The following is a 12,906-nucleotide window of genomic DNA, read 5'->3' on the forward strand; positions in this document are numbered from 1 at the left end:
CAAAAATAAATTAAAGGTAAGAAATGTATAGCTTCTGTGTCGTTTAGAGACATTTTCAAAAATTTTCCGCTCCCTAATTAAAAACTATCCAGCAAGTACTTCTACCCAAACTGATGGGATCTGTATTTGGCAGAATGCCAAGAAAAATCCATTCATGCTGAAGGGGAAATACGTCAGAGTTCGTTATTGCGAGGCAGGTGGAGTCGTGTCCGCCTTTGAAAAAAATTGCAGAAAAGGCAGGGTGGTGAGAGGATGGGTCCTGGAAGATTCATGGAATGGCAGAGGAGAGAGACTATTCAAACTGATGAGAATGTTGATTTGAAAGGGGAAAGAATGTTATTGTTCTGAGATCTTGTTTAGGGTGAATAAGGCATGCAGGTCCGTTCAAGGGAAAGAATGTAAACAAAATAACGTTCGCAAAAAGCAACTGAGTGGTCTTTTGTGTGGGAACAGCACCAGTCTATGCACAATGACAAGGCCATCCAAACAATGTACAATGACCATCATAGGAAATATTTTATTCTTAGTGCACCTAAACGCCGCATGGGTAGAAACGCCGCACCCGCTGAAAATTTAAGTTTTAAACACGTAAACGCCGCGGCGTTTCTTCCGGAAATTACGGTAATTTAATATTCTGTGCAAGGAACTCGTGGTGTACACGTCAGATTTTTTTATTTTAAGTATAAATTAAGGAACAATTATAAATTACTTTTAAAGTTGAGGCTGCGTAAGTAATATGAGTATGGTTATTATAAGTAGGGCATTTTGACGATTGGTGACTTTTCTAATTGTGGATTTTTATTTTAAGTGCAGTTTTTATTTTTAAAGTGAGTGAAAATCGTAAAATATTTCGCTACTAGATTTCTGCTACTGTAGCAGTGGGAAGTGTGGTATAACATTGTTTAAAATGCCATTCTTGTAAGATCGAGAGGAAATCAATGTTGACTTAATGTGATTTTTTACCCACGTTAGTTAAGTACGATGAAGTCGCATTTCGACAGCCTGGCGAATTACTCCTCTTATAAAATTAGGGGCTAATAACAAAATTCACGTTAGAGAATGATATATTTGTAACACTGAATGCTATCCTTTGAAAAAAAAAGGAGGAAAAAAAATGAAAAATATCACTTTAAAATCAAGCTGGTAATGAAAATTGAAATTTGAAACTTTAATTGAAGTGTGCGTAGTTTTAAGGAAATTAAAATGCTCAGTTGAAGATTTTAAATAATGTAGAAGGAAAAAAAATTAAATTTGTTGTATTTATAAAAAATGACGGATTATCATAATTTTCTTCTTACCGGACTCGGACATTCTTTATGAAATTGAGGAGTTCCCTTAATTTGCCTGACGTGTTATTAAAACGTGTGTTATAATAACGTTGCAAAGGAGGGATTGGTGTAGTTAATTATAAGTGCCGACGTAGTGCGAAATAGAGATTTTTAAAGGAGTAACATAAAAATTAAATGTTTGGAAAAGTTTGGCAGTTATCAAAAATGAATAGAAAGTTTCTAAATTACTGATAGTTTTTAATGTAGGAATATAATCTGTTGTTATAAGTTAAAAATATTATTTAGTAATTGTTTAAAAGAAAAGGAACATATCTCAATAGCGAGAGTGTTTTAAAGTAAGTGACTGCAAAAGCTTCGGTATATTGTGAGATCAAATATTGAAGAAGCTTAAATTAATCGAAATAGTGTTCGTATTAGTTGCTGTATCCAAATAAAATTGAATGTTGTGATGGCTTAAGTTATGTTAATTTTCAGGAAATCTATGCCCAAAATTGAATAAGCTGTTCATTAGAAAATACCTAATTTTTTCTTCGTGACATAAATTTAGTTTCTTTTAGAAAATTATTTAGAATATGCAGAATTTCATCTAACACAAAAATAAAAAATTTGGTGTGTATGCCACATGACTTCCTTGTACGGAATATTAAATTATACGCGATTTTCGTGCAATTCATTTAAACATATTGAATTAACAATTAACGAATTTTGAATTTAAAACTACTTCGTCGATAGCGCATAAACCATAATAGAATAAATGCACTCTTTAAGGTTCACTATATTTATTTATACTTCGGCGACACTTCAGCGCTAGCTTCACTTAACAGCGTTACAACGTATTCATTTTATAACTCGGAGTCCACAAAAATTATATCATCTGAAGTATTACCTCGTGTTCTATACAAATTCAATAAATAAATCTAAAACGATGTTTAAAAGAAATTAAACAAATAATAGAGAAACAGTTTTTCACAGACGATTCAACGCCGCTTACTTAATGCGCTTGCGCTACTAATTATTCAGTTCTCACTTCGCGGCAAGGCAAAAATACATAAAAATTCAAACTATTTTCATTAAAAATTGAAAGATATTAAAACTCAAAACACCAAGTACAGTTAAAACAATTTTTAAAAAAATTCTTACAATTAAAACTGTAGTTTCTACGCAAAAACAAGCTAATAAGTTAAATGATAATTTCAGAATGAATTAAGCATCCTTTAATTCGCAATAATAAAGAAGACGTTACTTTGTTGTTGCGAAGTTTAGTTTCGCTAGATTGGCGGGGGAAAAAATCCACTATTTTGCGAAGTTTCAAATGTATACAAATATGGCTGCCATGCTAAATAAAAATTAGACTTAGCCGCACTTAAACAACTTTTATATTGTTGATAATTCTGCAACTATAACATGCAGGGTAACTAAAGGCATAAAAGCCTTAACCGGAAGATAAGAACGTAATTCAATCATTTTTAAAGCAAAAAATGCCCAATTTACAAAAAATATAAGAATAAAGAAACTGAGCTCAGCTGAGTAACAGAGTGGATATATATACACATATATTTATACACTTTCCCGGTGCGTCCGATTGCAACCAAAATGGGAGGTGCACATCTACTGTTGTAGCAGTCCTATATACAAAATTTGAACTTTTTGAATATACTCGTTTTTGACTTATGCGGGATACATACGTACGTACCTACAGACGCGACGAAAAAGATTAATTTTAAATGAGTTTTTATAATTTTTTGGGGCGGAAAATTCATTCTGTCCTTACGTACAGATGTGACGCAAAAACATCGTTAAATTGCATTCGATAACGGTCAAAATGGATATTTTCGTTGAAATATGATACCCGAAATTTTTTGCGATTAGAATAATTCCTTTTTACTTCGTACAAAGAAGTAAAAAAACATATAATACAGAGTGTGTTTGCACATTTTTAATTATTTCAGGACCATTTAATTAATGTTTAAAATATAATTTTTTTTTTTTCTTTTTTTTTCTTTTTTTAATGTTCGATTAAAATCACGATGCAGACGTATAGTCAGAAAAGGAGCCTTTTCTGACTATATGTCTGCATCGTGATTTCCTTGATAGAAAGGCTTTTCTTAAAATTTGCAGCGGTAATGATTTCCATTACGTTCCGAGTGCATCAATAGTAATGGGTTTCTATTTTACAGTACCTCTGTGAGTCTTCGGTTTTTCAAGGCCTGCAATGGTACTTTTCGAAATATTACCCTCTGGTTTGTCTTGATCAAGTTTTATTCTTTGAAAGTCATCGAGATTTCTTCTGTAAATATCTGACGTAAAACTTTATCTTGATAGTATATTGAGTTGATTTTAACATTTTTTCGCACACTTCTTGTTTTTAATTCCCATTGTAAGCGAATCCTGCGATAGTCATAAACTCATTACTGAAACTTTCTTGGCATTAATGGAATCACGTCTGTATATTTTTTTCTTTTCGCTTTCGATAATAAATAAATCCCCTCTTTTTTTTTTTTTTTTTTGTTTCGTTGTTGTTGTTGTTGCAGTCATTTAAGTAAATCCATACTTTATGAAGGGTCGCAGTGTATTTCCATTTATCTACTAAATAGTTTTTTTTTCGACGACAAATTGTTCTACGTTGAGCCACATCCCTTAGCAAAAGCTGCTAAAGATTGTTTTGTTAGCTTATTTAACCCTTTCCGGCACGCTACCTTTTAAAGTTGGAGTTTTGATTTAAAGAAAAAAAAAAAAAAAAGGCAGTCTAATTGGGCCTAGAGGAGTACACAAGTAAAATTTTGTGAACATAGCACTTATCGTTTAATTCTGTGGGTGTGCCCGAACTCAAGTGGGCACGAAGCTCTATTCAATTTTTTCGAAGCTCGTGGGCACACTGATTGGGGAATAGAGCTTCGAAAAGAGTGCTGAAACGAGCATTGTTGTCAATGAACTGACCGATGAGATGCGGAGAAACAAAGAATATAGACTCTCAGTTGTCCTAGATTATCGGTGAGCCCGGTCTGGGCACACCTAGGGTTCGCCGTTTGATTTTAGGCAAGATTTCAAGGTTAAAATTTAAAACTAATATAGAATAAGGAGATTAGCATACAGCCAAAAAAATAACATAGAAATTCCTTTTCAAACAATTCCTTTTATACCCTAAAAAAATCTGGAAGATATCTTTGAAAAATGAGGGTCTTAAAAAACTAAACATGGCTAAAATATATGGACTGGTTTGTGTTGAGCTGCCATCTACTATAAATAAAGAAGGTTCAGAGTAACCTATAGTAACCTATTAATCCTTTTTCATTCAGTTTTTCTGTGCGTACAGAAGGAAAATTTTAGGTGTGTCCAGACCGGACACACTGTGCCGCAAAAGGTTAAATTGTAAATCTTAGTTTTATTTTATTTATTGTTATTACAGATCTATTTAAAGACTTTGCAACTGATTTCTTTGTCGACAGAATTTCTCGTTACCAATGATTTAACTATAGAAGCATTGCAGACTTTTTTCGGGTATTCGTTTGGAGTCTTCTTTCCATGTAGAAATAATGATCGACGGTGTTTCCTTTTCCGATTAGTAATATTACTTATTTTGAACATTGAAATACTAATACCATGCATTTAACAACGTCTTTGACTTATGGAATAGGAGTATTTCTCTTCGGAAAGCGCAAATACTCTCCTTCGCTCCACATGTTTCCTACACTCTTGTTTGTATGCTACATTTTGAAAGAAGAACAAAATTAAAAGTAGCAAACGATATTTTTCATTTCAAATAATAAACTGATGCCAAAATTGATATTCCAAAACATTTGCTTTGCATTAAAATTCTTTATCGAAATCGTTCTATAAATGTGTGAACACCTTCCGTATTTAAACTTTTGTAATGTTTCGAAAGAATAAAGTATACACTCAGTCACAGTATCTGCAGTCAAAATTTTTCTGATACCGATGTAAGAACGCTTGGCGAAAAATTAGTGTTCTGTTATGTTTTCTATGATTGTTGTTTTAAGAAACAGATTAGATTAGAATAATTGAAGAACTACTAAGGGAAATCATCTTTATTACTAAATTGCTATATACGTTGACGGTTCTAAAATATGATCGCCCACACGTAGCTGGGTAGATAAGACGCTGAACACTGGTAGTTCGTCTCGGATCCAGATCCTAATGGGCTAGCTTCATGGGTTTCTCGTGGTTTTCACTCCACGTAACATAAATACGAAGTAGTTTCCTTAAAATGCAAAACGAAGGGATTGCTTTTCTTGGGCAAATAACCGTTGTGTGTCTTGCCTTAACCGATTAACCTAATCAAACGTAATCTTCCTTATCTTATTATGTTTACATGCCGTAACATCTCTTTCTACAATGATCGGGAAGAGAAGGAAAGAACTAATGTTATGTTACCGTTCTTGGAAATATGTAACAGAACCGCTGGATTATTGAACTGTTTGTGATTTTATAATTGTAATACTGCCTGTTAATCTTTAAAGCTGGTACAGGTCTCATTAACTTTGGGAATAGTGGAATGAAATCATGTATAAAAAGTGTATGAATAACAAAAGTGAACTCATTAGGATTATTTTGTTTAATGGTAAATGCCGCATATCCATTCCATATTTTCCTAACTTTTTGTTTTCTTACTATAATCAGTACTTGTATTCTCTTTGCCCGATCTAAATGTAAACAGAAGCAGTGTGAACAAATATTATTTGGGCAATTCGAAGATTCCAGCAGTGGAGGGATATTAATTTCCTCTTAAAACGTTTCATATAAGACATTATTTGCTGTAGAGTTATAACTGGAAATTTCTTTCATTTCACCTGCTAAACTTCAGTAGTATCGCAATAAAAGTTGTCAGTTTGTTTTATGAGGGATATTTTTTGCTTCATATTTACACGAGTAATACGTTCTGATGTACTTTAATTCCATTTCCGAATTGTAAGCGTCTTTTATTTTTTAGCTGTTACGACGGAGTTTGTTACTTGCAGATTCTCTTTGTAGTTAGTATTGTCGCTGGTATCATGTATTAAAGTATGAACCGCCTTGGAATGTTATCAGAATTCTAATGCTCTGAAGTAGTGTTTCCCGAAAAACCTTTAAAAAAGTCAACGGAACTCCCGCCTCCGAAAGCAAGACCTTCAAAAACGAGATTATGATTTCTTATTTTTAGCTGTATATGCTGTTTGTTGAAGCTTGTGACGTATTGCATCTATCACAAAATCTGTGGATGTTCAGGGTTTTGTTATCCGTATCTTTGCTCCTGAGGAAAATTATCATAGTAATGTTCAAGGTCTATATTCTCATTAAATTTAAATAGGTCTTTGAAATTTATTCATAATTTGCTACGCTGTGAAATTTGTATAATTTGTATTCCTTGTGTATGATCGTTCGTTAAAGAAATTGTCAATAATATAAACGTTAGTTTAGTTATATGCTTTTCAGTTAGTTTAAGTATTAAGCATATCTATTTCATCACGAATTCATTTGCCTTTTGGTTATTATTACATATGAAGACGTAAAATATTCATTAGATATTTCTGCTAGCGAATATAAATTTAAAATGGGAAAGCTCATTAACTTGTTGTGGTTTATAAGCGTAGAAAATGCTTAGCTCATTTTTTTTATTTCTTGAATGAATTATTCTTTATCCTCTTAATTGCTTAATATTGTAAAATGATGCCCTTTAGAAATAAAGCTTCTGAATAAAATGCATATGTTTATTAATGTACATATACGATATATGTGTTACATTTATTTAAGTACGAGTAATATTATAGAAAATAGCAAGCTTGTTATGAAAGTATTTTGAAGTATCTTTAAAAACAAAATAGTAGTTAAATTCTTTTACAATATTGCCAAATATAGAATGTTGAATTTTTGTTTTTGTTTTTGTTTTTGTGGAAACCAGCTTTTTGCGATAAGGTTCTAATCATGTACTAGAAGAGGTATCCCACAGAGCCATGTTTACGAAGTTCTCTATTTGAAGTCTGTGTGAATCTATATGGATTATGGTAACGATCAATCGCAAGATTGTCTCTTAATTGCTAATGATTCGCAGTGATAATGTGTTCAATATTTCTATAGGGCTACTCAACGAAGAAATTGTTTTCGCATTTGTGAAGATAGGTATGCTCGAGCCATTTATATTTTCGTCTTTACGAAGGTGTATGCCTTGTAACAGCTTTAAATAGTATTAAAATTTTGTAGTTTAAATAATTTAAATAGATGAACATTAAGGTATTTGTGAATGGCAATATTTGAAAACAGACTCGAGTGCCACGTGCGACTCTCGCACGAAGAATGTAATTTATTTTTAAGTGATAGAATATGTTTTCTCTTCTTGTTTGTATGTCGCCATTTTTGAGTGTTAAATAAAAGTTATTGCTGTGTTCCATCATTGGAGTTGCTTCATTTCGCCAAAGAAGCATCACAGCCTTTAGTACACTGGTGTGCAAAAATTAAGGGCGAAGTCGAAAAATTAGCATATCAGCTGAACGAAGAGGCAGAGCGGACAGAAAGACCAATCAGGAGATTAAGTAAGGTGATGTACGGTAGCACATGCGCAGATATGCAGGTAGACGTAATGGGGGAGTGTCTGAGTAGTATAAAGCATGTTGTCGGTGTAAGATCAGTATTTCTGGCAAAGAGATTGCACGCCGTATAGCAGTTAAAATGACACCGAGTTGCTGCCTCAGCGAGAAATGGCGAATAATCAATCTGTTAGACACCATCTGGATGCTTTTACCCGAGGTCGAATCATTGGGAATTTGGAGGAAGGCCGCAGTGTGACAAGTGTGGCTGCAGAGTTCGGAATTGCTCCCAGCATCGTTTACGACTTTGGAGCCAATTTCAAACTACAGGAACAGCTATCCGGGGTTTAGTAGTGGTCCTCCACGAGGAACCACACCCGCAGATGACCGGTATATTGCCTTACAGGCCAGAAGAAACAGGCGGCTGACAGCGGGAGAAATCACTAGACACACGACACAGGCGACTGGACGACCGATATCGCGTTTTACCGTGGCCAGAAGACTGCACGGTGGTGATCTGTTTGCACGACGCCCTGTACGGTGTGTACCTCTAACGCCTGCCCATCGGAGAAGGCGTTCTCTGTGGTGCCGGGAACACCGGAATTGGAGAGACAATGAATGGGGCGAGTACTCTTTACAGATGAGAGCAGATTCAGTCTGAGTAGCGATTCTCATCGCATACTCATCTGGAGAGAGCGGGGAAGCCGCAATCATCCCTCGAACATCATTGAAAGGGTCAGGTATGGAGGTGGCGGTGTTCTCGTTTGGGGAGGCATCATACTTGGTAGTCGTACAGACCTTCACATCTTCGACGCAGGTTCAGTCAACGGGACCCGTTATTGTAACGAGATTCTTCTTCCATATGTGCGTCTTTTTAGAGGCGCTATGGGTCCGCAGTTCCTTTTCATGGACGACAATGCACCATGCCATCGCACAGTAGCTGCCGAACAGCTCTTAGAGAGTGAGGATATTGAACGTATGGATTGGCCGGCACGATCTTCGGATCTCAATCCCATCGAGCATGTATGGGATTTTCTAAGCAGACGCTTGGCAGCTCGTACCTTACCACCAGTAACGATTCCGGAGCTTCGATTGGTGCTGCAAGACGAATAGGCAGCAATGCCTCAACAACTCATTGACACCCTCATTCTCAGCATGGGCAGACGCTGTAAAACCTGCCTAGCGGTCAGGGGAGATCATATTCCCTATTAAAGACCGGATGTTTCTTGCTGGACACCCATCACAGGGATGTTTCGGCCTTCAGTCGCATTGCGCTCCATGCTACTTTTTCAATAAAGCTTCTTTTTATCCCTCTGATTTCTCTTTTAGTAAGTGTTGCTTACATTACTCATGTCCTTACGTATTGGGGATCTTACGGTATTAAATGTGTTGATTTGGAAAGCTTTTGTACAAAGTTATATTAAAAAAACCGTCTCGTCTTTAATTTTTGCACACCAGTGTACATAGCTCTCGAGTTTTGCGACAGTATTAATTAACACGTGAGAGAGGAGAAATTTAACAATAATCCTATTTGCTTTCGTAGTGTTTTTCAAATCTATTAGAATAAAGTGGCATTCTAAGTGTCTATCCTTCTTAACATTTGGAAAAAATTGTGAAAATTCTACACTTATTTCTCTTCTATAATTTTTTATAGAAATTATGAATAATATAACCGGTATAATTAATTTTTAACTAAAAGAAAAGCTTATTTTTAAAATTTTAAATGAATTTGCCATAATTTTAATTTTACATTTTTAATTAAAATATGCTGTTCATTTTAAAAATTTATTATAGCAATAAGTGAACCTTTTCACCCAATAAATGAACACAATAGCTGCCAAATTTCCATTTATTTATAAATGGCAGGATAAATAATCGAATCATCATTTGTGGAATGTGATGGTTTGATCTTTCTAATGTAGGGGTCAATAAATGGGAACGTAAGAAAATCGTCCTTTCACAAATTTTTCTCTAGGTTCATTGATAATTATTGTAGTATAATAATAACGTAATAATAATAACAACTTCCTTCCTTGCCTTTTTTTGGCATATATTTTAATTTAAATGCATTTTTCTTTCACTCTTTTTGTCCATTTTGTTTTAAATGCATACTTGAAAAAGAAACTGCTTTAATTCAGCATTTGAGCATTTGATTAAATTTGAAGTGAATTCCTTCAATTTCTTTTGTAATGGAGAAGCGTTCTTCTTGTTCCTAAAGAATTACTTTAGTACATTTTAGAATAAACTTGTTTACTAAGTTATCATTTATTTTATTTCAGAAGTTAAATAGCTGCAGTTACGTGTCGTAGAAACATCCTGCTGTCAGCTTACTGTTTCATGATGTTCGTTGACGCCAATTATTTTCAGCCTTGATTAGCCACCTGCTTAATTAATTCCAAGGTCTGCCATCATTTATGGCGCAGAATTCCAGAGGTATTCTAGACGTCTCACGAAAGAAAAGAATGCTTTTTTTTTCATTTTGCTGTTGCTTGTTCTGGTTCGCCCTTCGCCACCTGTCTGCTCACTTGAACCAAGTAAATTATGTCGTAGTAGGAAGTAGGGTCCAAAGCACTTCATTGTGTTTTAGAATAAATTCAGTAAATTTTAGCAAATCTTAATATTTTTCGTATTGCTGTAGGAGAAAACTTACAATATTTGCATTTCACATTGTATTGTCGGCCTGTTTTTCAACGTAAAACAGTTTTCAAAGAAGCAACAAATCTTTGAAGCTAACCTCTTCAACAAATGATTGATATTTAAAGAATCTAGATTGTGTTTGATTTTTGGTTATGGTGATACACACTTATTTCTTTATGTTTACGTGATTACCATTCCCGTTCTGTGTGCATAAAATGCTTGACTTATTTGAAATATTACTCGTAACTGTTTTACAATATCTGAAAATGGTCTGACTGTTCTTCTCACAGACAGGTATCATAAATTATCAAAACAATTTGATCTGTTTCATGTGACTTGTAATTAATTAGCAAAGATATGCATCGTGTGTTGTTTTAAGAAGAATGTGGTTTATAATCTTAAACTTTATTTTTACAATTTTTAGTGAAAATTTTTGTTTCAAATTACTACATTGTTTGATTCTCCACATTGTTATAAAATTTAATAAGTATTCTGAAATTTGAGATTTATTTTGGGGATTCTAAGTTTCTTCATTCGCTTTTCTCTCACCCTAGAATATCTACAAAGTATTTATGTGCGGTTTAAAAATAAAATTTAAATGCATTGTTTTATGAATAAGCATCGCTAGTTATTAATAGAAAGCTGAAAAAAAGTATTAAAGGCGGTTTTAAAAGCTTGATTTGCATAATTCCTTCCCCTTGACGTTGTTTTCTTCTCCCAAAATCATTTTCTAATAATTGACTACTACGTGGCTTGTATTTCATTTGGTCTTCATTGACTAAGTTTAAACTATGTGGATAAACGATTTTTAATTCTCCGAAACTAGCTTTTAGACTTGAGATATTCATAGAAAGGAGAACGAGATTTAAACAGCTTAATTTTATAATACTTAATTTTTTGTAGATAGTAATCGAAATGATTTTAATAACAGATGTTTTTAATTATCTCAGAAAAAAATTGTGCGATCTCTTTTTAGCAATCTCACACAATTTATGCCTTAGTATAGAGGCCCTTTAAAGTAAAATTATTACGTGAAGAAAGAGTAAGCCCTTCTAAACGAATAAGCGAGAAACTATCAACCGTAAATTCTGAGCAACGTTCATGTCGTGTGTATGGTGCAATAGGATTGATGGTCAGAACTTTAAAGAGGTGATTGAACATAGTAAAAGTAACAATTTCCAGAATACTGTGAGTGGTGGAATGTGTAATTCAAGCGCCGAAATATTGTATTGATGAAGAAGTAGAGTTAACGAAAAGTTGTTTTAATGTCGAATATTTACAGGAAATAGTGTTTGATGTTTATAAGAATTTTTTAAATGAATAATCAGCAACTTCAGTACATGCATCACATGTATGACGGATTTCATTTTACGTGACGTTTATTGACTTCCTTGAAGATTATGCTGGCGTTGCTGCTGCAAAATACGTGACATGCTGGCCTTCTTCTAGACTGTGCCTATCATTTCATCGTCGTTATATATGTTTTTCAGATCCTAGTTGTTTATTTGAACAATTCTTGTAACTCAGATATTTTTCCTTCTAAATATCCGTGATTAAAACGATTATGTTTCCCCCCCCCATCGATGTTTTTAATACTTTTAATGCTGGTTTATTTTGAAAGAAAGTATATACATGAAGAATGTTTTCGAAGGAATTATACCTATATAAAAATATTGTGCCGCAAAAGTTTCGAAGAATATTAGTATTTTTTTTAATTCTAACATATTTTTCAACCGATTTATTTATAATTGGTTTGTCATGGAAAACATTGGGATTAAAATAATGGCCTTAGTGGTTTATTACTGTTTAAATTTTTACTCATTATGTGTGTTTGTAGCGGCGTTATTAATTCTTTTAATGTTACGTTTTTAAATAAAATTTTTAGCAAAAATATTTTTAATAGAGTGGTGTCGAAAAGAATTTACGACACAAATATCTAAGGAAAAGTAATTTTTAATTTATTTTGTTCTACTTATTGTATGTTTGAACAAATTTATTATCATAAAATTGATAATAAATTATCATAAAAATGTTCAAATATATGGTAGTAATGCCGAGTATGTTGAATAAATTGTGGTGTGGTATATCATAATAAAATTATTATTCATAATATATATTAATGAAATTTAAAATGAAAATGTTGGAAAATGCTAGTTCACGTCATGGTCAGCGACACTGGTGAGATTCATATGGACCTTCACATATAAAGGTTAATGGAAATACATTTTTAACTTAAAATTTTGAAAAAACAAATATTCCGAAGAAAATGTAAATGATCATAAACTCATTTTTTTAGTGTACCTGATACTAATATTTTATATTTGAAATTTCTAGAAAAATACAATGCGTTAGAATAAAATAAATGAAATTATGAACGAAATTTATATAATGCTTCAACTTTTGCGTTATTTCCTTAAAGGTAGGTTCGTGAATAAATTCTCCTTCAAAATAAAATTACATTA

General features: G+C 33.2%; 1 protein-coding gene across 10 annotated transcripts in view; it reads left to right on the forward strand.

Annotated features, from left to right (window-relative positions):
* LOC118189353 (rho-related BTB domain-containing protein 1-like) overlaps positions 1-12,906 on the forward strand; it is a 265,646-nt gene that overhangs the window by 95,002 nt on the left and 157,738 nt on the right. Inside the window, exon 1 of one of the 10 annotated variants that reach the window (XM_085817265.1) lies at positions 6,195-6,215. The exons of 7 other annotated variants lie outside the window; for them this stretch is intronic. The gene's annotated coding sequence lies outside the window, so the exon portion shown is untranslated. 2 more of the 10 variants (XM_035359931.2, XM_035359932.2) reach the window with 2 other exon arrangements.

This window comes from Stegodyphus dumicola, chromosome 5, assembly GCF_044657685.1.
Source record: "Stegodyphus dumicola isolate Sdum_Otavi_A_Nest chromosome 5, ASM4465768v1".
NCBI classification, from domain to species: domain Eukaryota; kingdom Metazoa; phylum Arthropoda; class Arachnida; order Araneae; family Eresidae; genus Stegodyphus; species Stegodyphus dumicola.